The sequence below is a fragment of the Talpa occidentalis genome, unplaced genomic scaffold (genome assembly GCF_014898055.3).
Source record: "Talpa occidentalis isolate TD23 unplaced genomic scaffold, MPIMG_talOcc4v2.1 talOcc4.15, whole genome shotgun sequence".
NCBI classification, from domain to species: Eukaryota; Metazoa; Chordata; class Mammalia; order Eulipotyphla; family Talpidae; genus Talpa; species Talpa occidentalis.
This window is the reverse complement of record NW_023601543.1, coordinates 73,078,892-73,097,626: the sequence shown is the minus strand read 5'-3', so window position 1 is coordinate 73,097,626 and position 18,735 is coordinate 73,078,892.

The window sequence follows — 18,735 nt, the reverse complement described above, 5'->3', positions numbered from 1 at the left end:
TAGGAAGCAATCCACAGCCTCTGCGGCACAAGTTCGATCCCCCGGCCAGGGAGGGAGCCACCCACGTGGAGCAGCAGACCCCTCCTGTCTCGCCCGCTGCTCCCCTCAGCAGTGTATTTCAGTCAATCTGCCTGTTCTGTTGCCCACTGTCTCTGGTGTATCCTCTTGCCCCCCCCCACCCCACATCTCTGGCTTGTGCCCCAGCTCTTGTGTGCATAAATGGATAAATCTTTTAAAAATAAATAAATAACAAGCGCTCTCAGGAGACAACAGGACTCATGGTAGACGGGAAAAAGGCTGGAGGAAGGAGGTACAGTTCTATAGGAATCTCCCTTCAAGACTCTTAATTTTAGTATCTCAGCCTCTGTCTTTTATTCCTCAGCCATCAAGATGGTAGCCGTGTTTTCCAGTTACTACCGCTCTTACCTCAGGGTCCTCCTTTGACCCTTTCAGTGCGCAAATAATTTAGAAATGATTATTTTAAAATAATTGGTGTATATTTGTGTTCCAGCTGGAGCCTGGCTGAGTTGGCCGCCAATGTACACATGAATCACCCCACAGTTAACTCTAGGGGAGAATGCAGAAGATCTTGGGGAAAATAAATTTCAGATCACACAGACCTTTCACAGTCCATACATCGTCTGATGCCTGCTACCAGGAGCCTTGACTTCTGTAAACATGAATTGATGATCAACTGTTTCTCGGGTGCAATGTTTAATGGGAGGTGAACTTTGTTCTCAGGTAATGCATTTCCAGGATACTGACAGAGGCAGTGCCAGAAAGATCATCCCACACAGGCTCTGAGGGGTAAGGCCTTGCTAACGACGAAAAGGGGGAAAGATAGACAAGATCATGAAGGGACTTCTTGGTCTTGCTTAGGCTTCAGATGGCATCAATGATTCAACTCTGACCCCCAACACATTCAAGTCTTCTCAATGAAACTTTTTAGTGAAGTGCAACACATATGCAGAAAAGTATACAAACAGTAAATAGAAAGCTCAGATGATCAGAGGCTAGTGGGTTTAGTAGAAGGGTCCCCTTGGTTCAGTCCTGAGTTTCAATTCTGTCCTTTCAGCACTATCAGAATGATATAAATGGCTCTGCAGTTTTCCAGTGAGACAGGATGTATTTTTCAAAGCTGACCACAATATACCCCACCCCACGTTATTCTGGCAACATCGTGCTGACATTAGGAAGTAAAATCTATTCTTTGAACCTAAGTGGGTTGCTTCCATGGTGGAAGTGATATAACTCATTTCTGTAACTTAGTCACACAAGGAAACATGACTTCCTTCTGTCTGGTCCTTTTGGGGTCATTCTTGGAACCCAGGCCCATGCTACAAAGAAATCCATCACGTACAGAGGCCACGAGGTTCCAGACAGTAGCCACTATCAAGTGCCCAGCATGTAAGTGGTGAGACAATGAGTCTTCCTATGATCCAGCCCCTCAGTTTCAAGGACTGCAGCTTCCAATGGCAGAACACTCTATCCCTTCCAAGCTTTGCATAAATAGCAGGAATCATGAGCAAAGTCATGCTGCCACTGTATTAAGCCACTTAATTTTGGGATACTTGGTTACTCAGAAATAGATCATCTCAACAAAAAACTTTCCGTTTAGATTTTAGCTGCAGAGAACAAATAGGCAGAAAAATACTATTAATTGCTCGGGGAAGAGGTGGTCACTGATCTTCCTTTTTCACCAGGATCTCAGCCCCAGACATTCTGGATTTCTGTCAGTCCCAAACACTGATCTTTCTTTCTTAAGTGCAAAGAGACTGCCCAACTCTGTTCACTTCTCTGTTTTTTTTTTTTTTTTAAGGGAGGGAGGCTTATATTGAGAACCTTGGGATTTTTCTTTTTTTCCCCAGATGTATGGAGGCCTAATTGACTAATAATATTGTACAGATTCTTCCTGGCTTCTTCATTGAAGCCGTCTGACAGAATTCTCAATCTTTTGCCACATGTCAAGAAGTGGTACATGCCAGAAGAGGGAATGGAGTTTGTAAAATGTTGGCTTACATCTCTGCACTTCCCACTGCACCTTAAGTGGTTATTTCTTATTTTTCTTTTTTCTTTTTCCTGGCAACAATGGTCACACAAATTATTCCATCAGTGATGAAGATGGAAGCTCACACTGCGTTGTTTAAGACCTGCCCCAGCCCCTCCCACTGCCCCCCCCAGGCCAGTGCTAACAGAGAACAGAACTATGTGAGCTTAACCTTAAATAGTAGGCAATGATCTGGGAGAGAGTTAGTAGATAGCGCTATAGTAAAAGTAGCAGGATTAGAAAATAATATTAACATTAATTAATGAGGGCCTCCCTGGCGGCGCAAGGGGTGAAGCACAACACTGTGAAGCTATCTGCAGCCTCAAGTTCCATCCCCTGCCAGCCAGGGAGCTATCACATGGTGCAGCAGACCTCTCCTGTCTCTCCTGCTGCTCCCCTCAGCAGTGTATTTCAGTAGATCTGCCTGTTCTGTTCCACACTCTGTATCTGGTGAATCCTCTCACCCCCAACCCCATACTTCTGGCCTGCACCTCACTTCTTGTATGCATAAATAAATCTTAAAAAATAAATTAATGAATAATTAGTGCCTACAATTTTCAGGATTTATGTGGGTTTAGAGGACAGGAAAGTACTTGGGAGATTTGTAGGAGTCTTGCACGAACACCGGGGTAGAGGGTAAGGCTTTCATTGAGATGAACCATATGTCACATCAGGGGGTGATACACAGGACCACCTTGGGAAGTGTGGGACTTGTTAGGTTTGAGTTGTTGTTAAGCATTCTAGATGGAAATGACCCATTGCCAGTGAATTAGGAATTCATAAAAGAAGCCTTGACTAGACAGATAAACATAACTGGGAGACCACAATATATCAGTGGCATTTTAGCACATAAAGTGAATTTAAATCGCCAAGAAGAGTACATAGAAGAAAACAGGTTAGTGTCACCAAGAACCCACTTGCCCTGGCATTTCTCGGAAGGAAATAAAATAAAACGAAACAAAACAGCAAACATCAATTTCATGGTCTTACTTCCCTTAATTTTCTCATATTGCTTTACTTCTCCAATATAGACTTAGATGAATGTCTCCCAAAGTGCAGAACACCCTTTTATAAATGAAAAGAAGGAAAATCCTTGAAAACTGCTATGAGTCCCAAGAAATGGGAAGACTTTCCTGTGGTTCTCAATTTTAAACAATATTAACTGCCAGAAATAACTTGGATAACCCATTACATGCCCATATAACAAACTATGCTTATGATCCTGATTGACAGGTAAAAATCAAATACTCCAGAAAACACACAACCATAATTTCAGTGGAGTCATTTCAAAAAATCGAAAGTTAATAGAAATTTTATGAAATATAGATAAAACAACAGTGGCAAATACAAGAAAAATGTGTGGCATCACAACTAACATTCTTTTTTTGGAAAAAATATCAATATAGAATGCACTGCTCAGGGTAGCCCAACCGTGTACTTTTAATTGCTTTATCAAAAATACATTAAATACTATCCGAGCACTATTCATATTTAGAACATAATAATTCAACATGTTAGAAACTCCCACTTCTACAAAATATGAAATTATTTAATCAAATTATTATGTGGTAAATGAAATACTATGACAATATATACTATGGATGGTAAACATCTGTGCTTGTTAACCTATCATCCGTTCTTCCCTCTTCTGATAGTATAATCTTCATTTTTCCTTGAACAACCCAATCTGACCACATATCTGATTTTGGAATCTGTTGAGCTTACTTTAACTTTAGAGACAAGCAAATGTTCTAATGCTGGCCCATTAGTGTATTACATCTTCTCTGCCATATTTGGTTTGGGAATGCTCAGGTAACTCCAAATGAGAATTAACAAGCCCAGATGAGAATGGAATATTATAAAGTATTTTCAGTGAGTCTGCAAAGTGGAGATTTGGAAGTCTGCAGTTATGTTCATCTTGTTATAGCTCTTATACATCCCAATTACCCAGCACAGTCCTAGCTTCTACCTATAGTCCCAACATACTTACTGATAACATAGTCCTGGTTGGGATCATAAATTGTACAATAGGTTTATTCGTTGAAATAAATCTACCTAGGAATGAATTTTAAATGGAAGAAAGCAAGTGCAAGAGACGGAAAGCTATTGACAGATTTTTGCCAATACCATTTGACCACCTTGAGCCAGCTATGCCTGAGACCACATCTACATTTGGATTTTCATAATCAGTTTTAAATTGTATTTCTGTCACTTACAATTGAAACAGGACTGGTGATTACTATATTTTATGATTTTATGTTAAAGGTTTGCATAACGACCAGAAAGAAATACATTTATATATAGACTTACTTATGAGGAGAAGAATCTGAATTTTTTTTTTCCAAGGAGGACACTCAATCATTAAATCCACATATAAGTGCAGTATATGCACTTTTCAGTGATTTTCAGGCATCTTCTGTCTGAAATATTCTGGCTTTCATTATTAGCAACCCCTGTTCATCTTTTAACGTCTATAAAATAAGCTTTTCAAGGATGCCTAATCGAACAACTAGGTGAGAGAACATGTCATCCTTTGTGACCTGAACCTTAAGATTTACCATATTTTAAAAATCAGTTTGATTGAGATACAATTTGCACATATTAAAATCTACCCAGTGGGGGTTCGTGATCACAAAAAATCTTCATTTAAACCTCTAGATCAGGATACACCGCTTTGCATTTAAAATCCACCACAAGAAACAACACACAGTAAACAAATATACAAAAGAATTCAATAACTTCCCAAACATCAATTTGTATAACAAAGCTTAATATCTTACCTCAATTAAGTCTGAAATAAAATGTGAAAGTTAAACTTCATAGGTCATTGGCAGAATATAAATCTTACATAGGAGAACTTCAACAATGTTATGTTTTGTTTCCCTATTACTGCTTACTTGTGCTTACCTGGTTTCTGGTTGTTGCTCTTCATCATTCTCTGCTTTCAAAATAGGGTCACTTTTACATGCCAATTGAAAAATCCTTACATAATTACAAACTTAAGAGACTATTGATATCTTTTATGCAATAGAAAAAGAAAACAATATTTACTTACTGATAGTACCTCTGTTGCTTGCAAGAATATTCAGTTATTTAACATGAATTTTGACTATAGTTATGTAAAATCTATACTGCTAGATTAAGACTGGTAGGGAACATAGAAAAAATAAAATTTCTGAGCTTCAGTGTTGGGCTGCAATTACCATTTATGTTCCCTCTATTATCATTTTAACTTTGTCCAACAAATGTATATTAGAAACATTTTGGAAAAAAAGTTACCCAGTAGTTTATAAGAAATTTTAATCTAGTTCATTCTTTCTGATGGTGTTTTCATTTATTTGTTTTAATATTACTTCCAAAAAAATCAGATTTATGGTTAAATCATCCAAACACTTTTTTGTAACTACATTGACATGGATCCACAGCAGTACACTTGTATCGATGGAACAATTGGGCACCGATATTGATTAGGTAAATCAAACAGGATTTACTTACCACAAATGAAAATCACTGCAGTCGAAGTAAATGGCCACGATATCTGCATCCAAAATCCTTTCCAGGTAATTGCACACTGTGGATGAGAATATATAAATGATGGAGGAACCCTTCTGACCTTATGCAAGTCTAAATACTGTCCTGCACCCAGTTTAAATACATAAATTGAATCAGATCTGAATGTACTTGTGTCTGGATATGAAAAGGATATAAATTCACCTGAATCGGGAGTTTCTCATCAAACTCAATTAGATAACGTAGATCAAGTTCACAGAGGCTATTACAGTACAGGCCACTCAGAAATAAACATCTCTATTTTCCTCACCTTCCCAAAATAGCTACCTCCAGGTCCAAGAACATTCTGGAATTTCATATGCTATGTGATACATCAAGGATCAGTTAATCAGTTAACTTTGAGTTTTTAGACCATGTTAGTACAATCCTAAAATATGTATTTCTAGGGTTTAATCAGCATAATACCTTCAATTCTCCCTACTTTAATCCCCAGACTTCATGTTCTGAAAGCTTGTCCTCTCAACAGACGGCTTCATAGTAATTCACTTTCTCAGTTTTATTAAAGTCAAATACAAAAGCCGAGTTGCAAGTGAGCTGAGACGACCAGTTACATGCAACGTACGGAGATTTCCAAAAAAGAAAAAAACAAAACAAAACCCATAACAATGTCAGATTTCACTTGAGTACTGCAGCCTCAGCTTATCAGAATGTTGAGATTTGCACTGGGCTTTTCCAACAACTGAGCCCAACACAAGAGCCACCATTTTTGCGTTTGGTTAACTGCAAGCTACAGATACCCAAGATTAGAAATTACTACTTCAGTTCATATGGAAGATTATTTAGGAAAAAAAATGTTTTAATCATTAAGTTTCAAAATATTCTTAGAGCATTGCCAGTGAGACAGAAAGTCTGAGGAATTAGACACTAAAGTATATAAATCTGCATAATCAAAGAATTTTGAATAATTATGACAGAGCTAGATTGCAATAAAACGTTTTTTCTTTATATATTTGTCTTTCTGTGTGTTGTGACTCATGCCAAAGTTTTAAATGGAATAAATAAGAAAAACTGTTGCATGAAATACTAAAGTAAGCAGTTCATGTAATAAAAACTGCATGCCACTTTAACTTAAAAATTAAAAATAAATCCAAGGATTCATATAAGTTTGTGCTTATGTCAACAGAAGCTCAAATGGCATATTCATGATAGACAAGGTTAGCAAATAACATTCCACAGTCCATTGATTAAGTTGATGTTATCCATTTGAGAATGTGGTAAAGAACAGTTGGACCTACTGAAGTCTAATTTGACTATGGTATAAAGAATATTCTGTACAGTTAAAGATTTGGAGTAGAGGAGTTAGAAGGACAAAGTGTTTGAGGAATATATTTTAAAAGCAGTGTCTTCACTGAATTCGTGACAAGCAAAGGGGTCAACAAAAAAATAGAGCTACACACGATCAAGTCCTTGTCTATCCTGTCTTGAAGACCAAGAAGTAACAGACATCAGAAATCACACAGATAAAAGTGGGAACACTTTTGAAAGTGTACACAGGAAATATGGAAAAATTTAAGACTCTGCCAAGGTTGCCTGGAAACAGACAATATTGAGGCCACAGTGTCAGTGAAAATGTATCTGTTGAAATGTTCAAAGTGCTACCTGAAATCACCCTGAAGTAGCATCATTCTAGATATAATGTAGGCCCTAATATTTTAATATTTTGTCAATACTTGTATGTATTTTAATGACTCCTTATCTCTTCAGTCAAGTGGACATATTACACAATTATGAAAGAACTAAAATACTTTTCCTTGATACTTATATTCATTAGTGTTTTAAATAATTGAAAAGTATGTTTTCAATATTAATGACATTTCTCTAGAAAAGCCTGTATTTGCAAATCAGGTTACAAAAGTCTCAAAAGGAACTAACGAACAAAAAATAAATGACTTGGACAAATCGAGCTCCTCGTTGTTTCTAAGATGGTATTAAATTAGATTAAAGAAATAATGAAAGTGAAATTCAATTCAATCAGCAAATATTTATTAATACTAAGCACTAATAAATAACTTCTACGACATAGAACATTAAGACAGGAAAGAGTTGTATCAAAACAATATTCTGCAAAAGGTATTATTGAACAGGTTTGCTGTTTCAAGTCTTAGATTAACACCTACATTTGTAGGTGGGGTAGGCAAGAGTATGCCTACCTCCCCACCCATATTCAACCATACTACACACTTTTACAGGTTTCCCCTACCATCCTAAAGTAGAATGTTTGTTATGATATAATTTGATGTTATTTGGGGCATTTGGGAAAGCTATTACCATTAATTTATATGAAAAAATCTTGAGCATTCCCAGAACCAAAAAATTACCCACTAACTCATACCAAATAGGAACATTCAACTTTTGGATAGTGGAGAAAACCTGTATGAATTGCAAGACACATACCATAGATTACTTAATTTTTTACTCTGACCAAATTATTATTTTTCCCAATGTTTAAAAAAGTGTGAACAGAAAGAGGAATTATTTTTATATAATCTTGTCCATGTAGTAGATAGTAGCTTAACCTTGGCTGTGAACTCCAGGTTGTGATTTGTTACTCTCACTACTTTGCCCAATATACCATGTTATCTCTCTGACTATACTGAGTGCTTAATCATTAATGGATGAGGAATTATTGAATATCCTGAAATAGGTATACTTAAGATAACTGTCTCTCTTCAGTCTCTCACCAATTATTTTTCTCTTTATCTAGGTTCTGTTGCTCATCTTGTCTAGTTTCAAAAATGCTCTGCAACAGGATATTTATTTTAATGAATATTAATATATGCAGAAAATTGCACTTTCTATGAATGTAATTTTTCATGTTGACATTAAAATAAAATGATAATCTATTCCATTATAATCAAGACTTTGCTTCTACTTCTCCATGACCATGGAATGAATTTGCACTAAATCATAGTGGAGTTGCTATGCTTTGTGCTAGAGGCTCATACGCTTAAGTAATATGTTGTGTGTCATGTCATCAAGATGCTTTGCAGCAAGTGCTTTCATCACACTCAAATATTAGAGATGAAGTTTAAACTTCAGACAGAATCCTGATTAAAAACAGATGCACTGATGTGTAGAAACGTGAATGTTATGATACATCTTGTGTACTGCAATTAAATAGTCCCTCTGGCTAGCATAGTGTGGGTGTTCTCTATTTTTCCATTTCACTTCCAATATTATATGAGGCTTGCTATTTTGTGAAAAGAACCTTCAGACCTCTAAGTAAATATGACTGAGTATGTGCATGTATCTGTTTCCTCCAAAAGTGTCACTAAAATTATAAAGGAACTGAAAATTTTATAAATGCAGAATGAAATTGAGAATGGAAAAGGGTAACAATGGACAAGATATGTCATCCAAGTTTTGACAGAGGAAAGGAAGATGAAATACTTTTATCTTGCTAAGGGAAGCAATAAGTTAAGTGTTAAAAGAGGGAGATACTGCTAAGTAATAAGTATATTTGCAGAATGCTGGAGGGCAGAGGACTTGGTGATAACAGCAAGTGGGGAGAACAAAGGTGCAGTACTCAGGTGAATACCCCAGTCACAACTTTTCGGTGCTAAAGGTGTTTCTGTGCATAAACAAACATCAGAGAATCTGTATTCTCTTTTTTAAAAAAAGATTTATTTATTTTTATACAAGAGCTGGGGTACAAGCCAGAGGCAAGGGAGGGTGAGCAGATTCACCAGAAACAGAGCGGGGAGCAGAACAGGCAGACTGACCAAAATACACTGCTGAGGGGAGCAGCAGGCGCAACATGACAAGTCTGCTGCACCATGTGGGACACTCCCCGGCCGACCGGGAATTGAACCCTCACTGCAGAGGCTGTGGACAGCTTCACAGCGCTGTACTCAACCCGCAGCGCCACGGGGGAGGCACAGAGAATCTGGATTCTTAGATTTGGGGTAACCTAATGATGGGAGCTGCCTGCAGACTAAATATGGTGAAATACAATGTCCTCCTCATACCATCCGATTACTCTCGGATAGGAAACTAGAGTTTTCTGGAGAAAATGAGTAGGCAGGCAGAAAACAAACACAGTTCTTCACCTGTACCTCAAATCTGGTCAGCTGTCTGGTTTCAACCTTTCTAGGAAATCAACCATGCCCATTCCCTTGCTACTGTCTGTGGCTCTGCTCCCACCACAACAGCAGCGTGGAGTCAGTGTAACAGAGAACATGCGGCCTAAAGTTTTACCCTCTGGCCCTTCATTGGGAAATTTCACCATTTCTCTAAAGTAAGACACTATTAGCAATAATCTCCATGTATATTGAGGTAACAGTTTATGTTTAGTGCCTTAAATATAAAGAGATCAATAAAGATCACCACGCATTGGAGGTGGTTTTCTAAAACAGAAGACATAGATTAAAAACAAATTACCCAGGGTCTCCCAGGTGGCGCAGTGGTTGAGTGCTGGATGCAAAGTTGTCCGCAGCCTCTGCAGCGCCACTTTGATCCCTGGCCACCGGCGAGGGTCCCACAAGGCGCGCGAACCTGTCCTGCTGCCCGCTGCTCCCCTCAGCAGTGTATTCTAGTCAGTCTGCCTGTTCTGTTCCCCCACTCTGGTGAATCCTCCACCCTCCCGTGCTTCTAACTGTAACCAGTGCTTGTATAAATGAATAAATACATCTTAAAAAAATTACCCAATGATAACTGGGTCCAGGATGTCTCAATAATTAGGAAGTTAGAAGAATGGTCATTTAATGAAGTACCAGGAGCAGGTTTAGAGGAAGCAGATTAATGACAGAGCCAGAGATACAAGCACTAAAGGAGTTTACCTCCGGTGTACACTTTCCAAAGAAGTCCCTGGAAGATGTGTTTTAGCAAAAGGGAAGGACTAACCTGAGACAAAGGGACAAAGGTAATCAGTAAAAAGAATATTCCAGAATAACAATGAACACAAGCATTTGAGAGCAACAGTCAAGCCTGAAAATACAGATAGCTGGGGGAGGAAGGAATCTAGGAAAATAAAATGTAACTGATAGAATATTGATAATTTTTTTTTTTATCATGAGGAGAAAAAAAAAAGCAGCTGCCTTGGGAGAGCTCTATTGGAGAAAAATTACTGGTAGTCAGAAAAACAAGTATGTAAAAAGACTATTATGAATGTCACGAAAATGAAAAGCGAGGTGAGGAAAGAAGGAGGTGAATGTTTTCCGGGTGTTTAATTAGAAAGTTTTGTTATGAATTATATCAAGAAATTGTAGAGGATAAACTTCCCCTCACCATGGCGCTCTGGCCCGCCTATGGACAGTCCTTTCACAAGCATCTCCCTGACCAGAACTAAGTGACATGAGCAAACTCTGCTTCATTCTTCTGTGTTACCAAAACCTAGAAAACACTCAGCACATAGTAGGTGGAAAAAAAAATCTTGAAGAAATAAAGAGAACAGGTTACAAAAGCTTAAATGTTAATAAAGTGACATTGGGGCTGTCTAAATGTGATAAATTAAGAGATAGCAATTTAAGCACATTAGCTGGAAATACATAGGTAAATTCCAGAGAAAACATGGAAAGGGGTGAGGTGTTACTTCTGCAGAGCGTGACTGGAATAAGAGGTGCATAAGGAAATGAGGTTGGGAGAAAAATGAGAATGTGGTTTTCATTAAAAACATTATGTTTGATTTTAACGATATGCATACATTACCTAGGTAAAAATTAAAACGAATTTGGAAGTTTTTTTTTTTTAATTTAAAATCACAAGGTTCTAAGGAAGTACTCAGGTCTATAATTATCTACTATCTTGTAATGTGCTAAGTTTTCTCTTTTTTTCCCCTATAGAAATGCAATTAAAATAATAACATTAATAGGTCTCAGAAAGAATTTTCTTTACTTTATACCAATAGCATCCAATTGCTTCATGCTATAAAACTCTATGGCTATTCATTTAAGATTACCACACAATTACTTGCCCAAAATGCATAACCATATATATATTTTTTTTGTATTATATTGAAATTCAATCCAGTTTATTGGAATTTTGGGGTTCTAAAATGACTCCTTGGTGCAGTAATTCATTATATCTCCCCTAGAATTCTCATTTCCAAACTCTTAAATATATTTTAATAGATTTTCTTCCAAATATAGGACAACAGTATAATGATACTTTTTTTAAGGATTTATTTATTTATGCAAACAAGAGCTGGGGTATAGGCCAGAAGTGTGGGGGGTGAGAGGACTCACCAGGGACAGGCTGGGGAATACAACAGGCAGACTGACTGAAATACACTACTGAGGGGAGCAGCGGGCGAGTCAGGAGAGGTCTGCGGCACCATGTGGGTAGCTCCCTGGCCGGGGATCCAACTCGTGCTGCAGTGGCTGCAGATAGCTTCATAGGTGGCATCTTAACCCCTTGCGCCACCAGGGAGACCCAATATTTTGTTAAATGGGATTTTGAGTAAGAAACAAGCCTGGTTTCAAATTCTGCCTCTCTCACTTAACTATGGAACTTTGAGCAACTTATATTGATGTTCTTAGTATCAGATTTGCCACTGACACCATGACAATAACACACATTATCTCTGTGTTTTGAGCATTAGGTGGAAACTGTCTGAAAGGGCACAAAGGAGTTATACAGTGCAAATGATATTAAAGGCATTTTTACAAAGTGGTTAAGAATATAGTACATATAACTGATATAGGAGGAAACTGAGTCTCTGACTTATATTCTGTCCATTCCAAAGATCTCCCAAGGCTAAAGAAAAGTCAAGGTCTTTTTCCTCTAATAGAACTGTTCTTGTTATAAATCTCTTAGAGAAATTATAGTCTACTGGAAAAAGTAATTTTGTGACTCACAAAAGGTACAAACTCTTGCTGTGTGGGCTGAATTTGGTCCACAGAACTGCTTTATTTGGTTCCTTAGTATGTTTGTATCAGTTTCAAAGACCTTTGGATGGGGCATAGAGTCTCACATTTAACTCGGTTCTATGATCCCTTATTACCTACCTGAATGCTGACTCTCACTTTTATCATCTGTCTTGTCCTAGAAGGCAGCTAAAACTCACTGCTTCCTCATCACCCTGGGTTCAAGCACTATTCCTCTTTTATTCCTCCCACCAACGCCAAAGTCAGTGCTTTTTTAATGCCTAGTTCATGGGTTATTGGCAGAAAGGTGCATTTATCCCCATCCCTCCTCTACCTCCAAACTTCTGGAAACATCATAGATATGGAGCAGGGATCCTTATCAATACTTTTAACTATAAGTGAAGTTGGAGGTAACCCTTCTTCTAAAATCCTATCAAAATAGTGACTTGTGGCTGGATCTTGAAGTGATTTGCTAAGTGGGTGAGAAAGCAAAAGGCAGTTACTGGATGGTTTTATTTATGGGTGGAATATAAATAACCGAAGAAACCAACTGGCAAAGCACAACAAAAATAATTCTTAGACTCTGAAAAACACATTGGTTACTGGAGGGGTTAGTAGGGGGGCAAGGGAAGAGGGGACATGAAGGGGACAATGCACAGGAGATTTGGTGGAGGGTGAGTGAAATACTTAAAAATATGGAGGGATGAAGCTATACTTCCCCAAAATATAGTTTTGTAAATTATTGGCAAATCAATAAATTTGAGGAAAACAATTTCTGACCTCAATTACTTTAGAATAGCAGGATTTGTGAAGTGGTTTTTACCCTGCTTTCCTTAACCCTGCCACACACACCTGCCTTTTTTCAGCAAGTTACCTACATGCATTTGTCTTAGGTGTGCATATCTCTGAGCAAATGGACATGGTACCACACTTCATGGTAATAGTGTTTATCAAAACTCATGCAATTTGCAGTAACATGGATGGACCTGGAAGGGATCATGCACAGCGAAATAAGCCAGTAAGAAAAAGAAAAATACCGAATGGTCTCACTCATAGCAGGATTTTAGAAAACCTAAATAAGGGACCAGGAAAAAGACTAATTATAATAAAGTAAAAATCAACAAGCAACTATAAACCAGAGACACACTACAAGGGGGGGAGAAGGGAGTAGGATCAAAACAAGGGGGGTGGGGCCTCCCGGTGGGGCCTCTGCAGCGCCAGTTCAATCCTGGGCCGCAGGCAAGGGTCCCACACGGTGTGCAGACCTCTCCTGCCCCTCCCGCTGCTCTCCTCAGCAGTGTATTATGTCAGTCTGCCTGTTCTGCTCCCCGCTCTGGCTCTGGTGAATTCTCTCACCCTTCTGCGCTTCTGACTGTACCCAGTGCTTGTATAAATAAATAAATCTAAAAAAAAAAAAAAAAAACAAGGGGGGTTGGGAATTATATGGGGACTATAACCAAGAGGAAAATGCATACATTGTGCAAAAATGAAAAATGATGTAAAATATATAAAATTAAATTTAAAAAATGGTGTTTATCAAAATCAACTTAAACATGTGCTTAACATATAACAGATCATTTAACCTTCTCAGCAATTCTAAAAGGCATGCACTGTTTTTAGCCCCAGTTTAGAGATTAGAAAACTGATGCTTAAAGAGGCTAGAAAATGTGTACACAGACATACAGCTGTCCAAAGAACCAGTTATTTGAATTACAAGCCTGTACTTTACTCTCCGAAAATGAAATATAAATAGACACCTGTTTGGAGGTATTGTTTTTAGTTTTTCTATGTCAAATTTGATGGTTTACTCATTTGAGTTTTAAAGTGACATAAGGTTACTCTATGAAAAATGTCTCTAGAGAAAATAATAGCCTATGCAACCAAGCGGAAGGATTATCATCTACCAAATGCTATGTTGTATGTGGGTTACCAAGGCATTGTTGACTTGTCACAAGATAATGGAACCAATGCAACAAATAACTGCATTTTAAAGATAATATGATACCTGAAATTATTATATGTGAAACAAAACATTATCATACTATTGCAGAGTCCTTTCACTATTGAAGTACTTCTTGCTATTATGCCCAAATAATAGAACTGAACATGCTTTCAAGTTCCCCCAAGTCATTCTGAATAAAAAGCCTAAAGACAATTGCACTGGTGCTTTTGAAAAAAAAAAATTAACTTTATTTTTAATGCTTATGCAAGAAAATATATACTCATTATACAGATTACAGAGTTGGAAAGATTATCAAGAAAGTATTGCCTCTGGGCCTCCCCGGTGGCGCAGCGGTTGAGCGCTGGGTTGCGAAGCTGCCCGCAGCCTCTGCGGCGCCGGTTCGATCCCCGGCTGCTCCCCGGCCACCGGAGGAGGGTCCCACATGGCGCGCAGACCTCTCCTGCCGCCCGCTGCTCCCCTCAGCAGTGTACTTCGGTCCTTCTGCCTGCTCTGCTCTCCGCTCTGGCTCTGGTGAATTCTCTCACCCTCCCGAGCTTCTGACTGTACCCAGTGCATGTATAAACAAAAACAAAGAAAGAAAGAAAGAAAGAAAGAAAGAAAGAAAGAAAGAAAACATGCCTCTATATATATAAAAAAAAAAAAAAAGTATTGCCTCTACCTAACTATATCAATAAACAATTTAGTGCATTTTTTGCCATATATATAAACTGTATTTTAATAAGAAGGTCAGGAGTCCATAGTTACATCAAAACACTACCACTAAACAGCTGTTGGATGGCAGGCACCTCTGGAAATTCCTAGATATTAGGTTTCTCTTAAACACAAAAAAACAATCCATGAAAACAAAAACAGGGTCTCCCTGGTGGTGCAAGGGGTTAAGCACCACACTATGAAGCAATCCCACAGCCTCTGCAGCAAAGAGTTCTATCCCCCACCCGGACAGGGAGCAACCCACATGGCACAGCAGACCTCTCCTGACTTGTCCGCTGCTCCCCTCAGCAGTGTATGTCCGTCAGTCTGCCTGTTCTGTTCCCCACTCTGTCTCTGGTGAATACTCTCACCCTCCTGCACATCTGGCCTGTACCCTGGTTCTTATATAAATCCTTAAAAAAATAAAAATAAATAAACTAATTGAAGGAATATATACACACTAATTTGAAGGAATATATACACTCTGATGTTCACTACAGCACTGTTTGCAATAGCCAACACAACATAAATGTCCATTGACACATGAGTGGATTAAGAAGATACATACACACACCACTCAGCTACAAAAAAAAAAAAAAAAAAAAGGTGAAATCTTGCCAACTGAGACAACATGAATGGACTCAGAAGGTATAATGCTAACTGAAATAAGAGAAACACTGCATGCTTTCAGTCATGTGGGTGATAAGCAAAGCAAATAAATAAAACACCTTAGATTCTAACAACAGAATGGTGATAACCAAAGTGAACGTGGGGGTGGTTGAAAAGAGTAACTGTGATGGTGGAGGAAACTAGACATTTGGTAGTGATCATAACATGGCACATACAGAGGTTGAGCTATATTGCTGCACACCTGCACACAGCTATATTGCTGCTGTAAGCCAAAGTGAATTCAACAAAAATGAAAAACAAATTCATAAATATCTTTAAAAAGTAAATGTCATAAAAGATAAGGAAAGACTCAAACTCTTCCAGATTAAAGGAGGTAAAGAGACTTTGTAAGTTTGTACTAACATGATTGGGTTTATTTTAATTAAAGGACATTAGAGAGACAATTAGTGGAATTTGAATTAGGTCTTCAGATGAAGTAATATTATGTCAGTGGTAATTTCCTTTTTGATAATTATACTGTGGCTATGATTGTCCTTGACCCTTAAATATTTCAGTGTTTACATATATACTATGAATGCAGAGAGAAAAGGTGCATACCAATACTTGGGAAATTTGATTGAAGGGAATACAGATTTCTTTGTGCTATTCTTGAACTTGTTTTTATGTCTCAATCTATGTCAAAATGTTATTACAGTTTTAGATATATTAAGCGAATATAAAAATACATGAGACATCAAGGAAATTTAGGGATAATCAAGATATAGGCTCACCCTAAAAGAGAACCATCGTGTTTTTAAGTTAAATCCTTCAACAAAGAGTCAGTGCCTATTATGGGGCACACTCACTTCTGTATTAGAAATATTAACCAAAAAAAAAAAATAGCCAGAAATCCCAGCCTTTATGAAGCTTACATTTTGTGGCAGGGTACATCTAATGGTGTCAGTGAATTGGACAAACTACTTGTCTAAGTGAATCATCTCTCAGGTTCTTAATCACATTTTCAGTAGTCTGAAATATTCTTCCAATGAAAATAACTCAATAAGTGCTTTTGCCTCAATACTGTATCTCAATACAACTCCCACAGGTATGACCTATATTTGAATAATTCAAAAGATTTTAGGACATCTCAAATTTTTATCATTTTTTTCAAGTTGATGAAAGTAAGCATATATATTATATCATGTTTTTTCCTGTCTTCTGTTAGATTGCAAAAACCCAAATGCATTTATTTCTTATTCTACAATGTATTTTCTTTATGCATCCAGAATCTTAAAAGCTACTCAAGTCCTTATTAGGTTAGCATTATTATTTTTATTGCTATCTTTCATTGTAAAAATATTCCCCCACCAATCATGTATAGTTTAATATTATACACTTGGCTAAAAAAAATCAAAGTAAATGCAAATATAATTACAAAAATATTTGGGGCAAAGTCAAAATACTAGGATGGGAGAAGAGCTCGAAACAGAGACAACTAAAGTTAGCTCAGAAAACTAAGTGTGAAACTATCGAAGGAAATGGTAAAAAGGGATATTTGGAAGTCTAAGCACACAATGGAAGAGTCAGCTGGATGAAGCCCAATGGGATGACAAGCAGAAGGAAGGAATAAGGATTCTGTAGAAGTAAGAAAAGCCCTGCAGGTTACTGCTAAGAACTTTGATACCTACTTTGGACTAGATGATGGAGCTGAAGCTACTGCACTTAAATCCCAGATACCAAGTACCTAATATCTCCACTGACAAAGTGCTTGGGTGTGAATGTATATCCGGGGGTCCTTGAGGCAGAGGTGCTGAACAAGCTCTAAAAAGAAATATGCAACTTTACACTGTGGACATCAATGTCTCCCACAGAACAGAAACCAAGTACATCCTCTGAGTGGTGAAGGAATCACCATCACCTCCACTGCTGATCTGCAGGGGAGATTGCTGTGACAGTCACTGTTTTAAGCACTCAGCTGTGTATCTATTGTAATGGTGAAAAGAACGCCATTTTCAGTTTTAAAAAGAGAACGCTCAATGGCAGAGAGGTGAAGTGAGCTTATCCAGGGTCAAAGTCATGGTGAGTGTCAGAGTCAAGATCCAAATGTAGGCACTAAGAAGTAGCAATCAATAGAACGCTTGCTCCTATACTCCATGTTTTTACTTCCAGTCTGTTCTGTGGGGATAACTACAGAAAATGAGTCAAGAGAATCCCTGAGCCATTGAACAGGGCACCGGTTTACCACCCGGAGCATGCACTACCTAGTGCTTTCAGATGATGCGAGAGAGAATATTTGCTCCCTGTCTTCCTCTGCTTTCATTTGATGTAAGGCCTTTATCACTTGCAGCTGAAGAACATTACTCTTCCAATCCCCACTCTTGTATCTGCTTGCCTTCCCTCATCTTCACCTTCTTTGCAGAGCTGAAAATATAGGGGCAGTTTGAATACCCAGTCCGGGTTATGGAGGAGCATAATTTTCTTTCTTTCTTCCCATGCCTCAATTCCCTGGTGCATTAATAGTATATATTACTATTTTATGGCATTGCTGAGCTTTCTTTGCTTCCTCTGGACGCCACCTACTCCTGTATTCACATCTTTAATCTGCACTCTGCTCTCCATAATAGCATGCGTGTGGCTGCCTTTCAGTATTATCATTATGCCTCCCTTATTTTATTCTCTGCGCCACTCTAAGATTTTACAATGTTTTATCATTCTACTAGCAAATCTTGAAAAATGAGAAACTCCTTTGAGTAAGAGCATATAAAGTTTTAATGCTTTTAAAATTTTTATTTTATTTTGATTTCCTGGCTGACATCTTACTGGATTTTATTATAGATTATAGTCTTACTCAGTAATAACACATTTTGAAGTAGAAACTTTTCATTGTAAAGTCCTCGTAAGCCACTCAAAATCATCATAAATTTAATTCAAGGACTTCAAAAATTTGCATACTTCATGTGGGTCACTAACTTCTTCAGATGTCCTCAAACATCAAACACTTACGGGCAGATCTTTCTAAAGAGGATTTTGGTTGAGAGAAGGGGGGATCATTT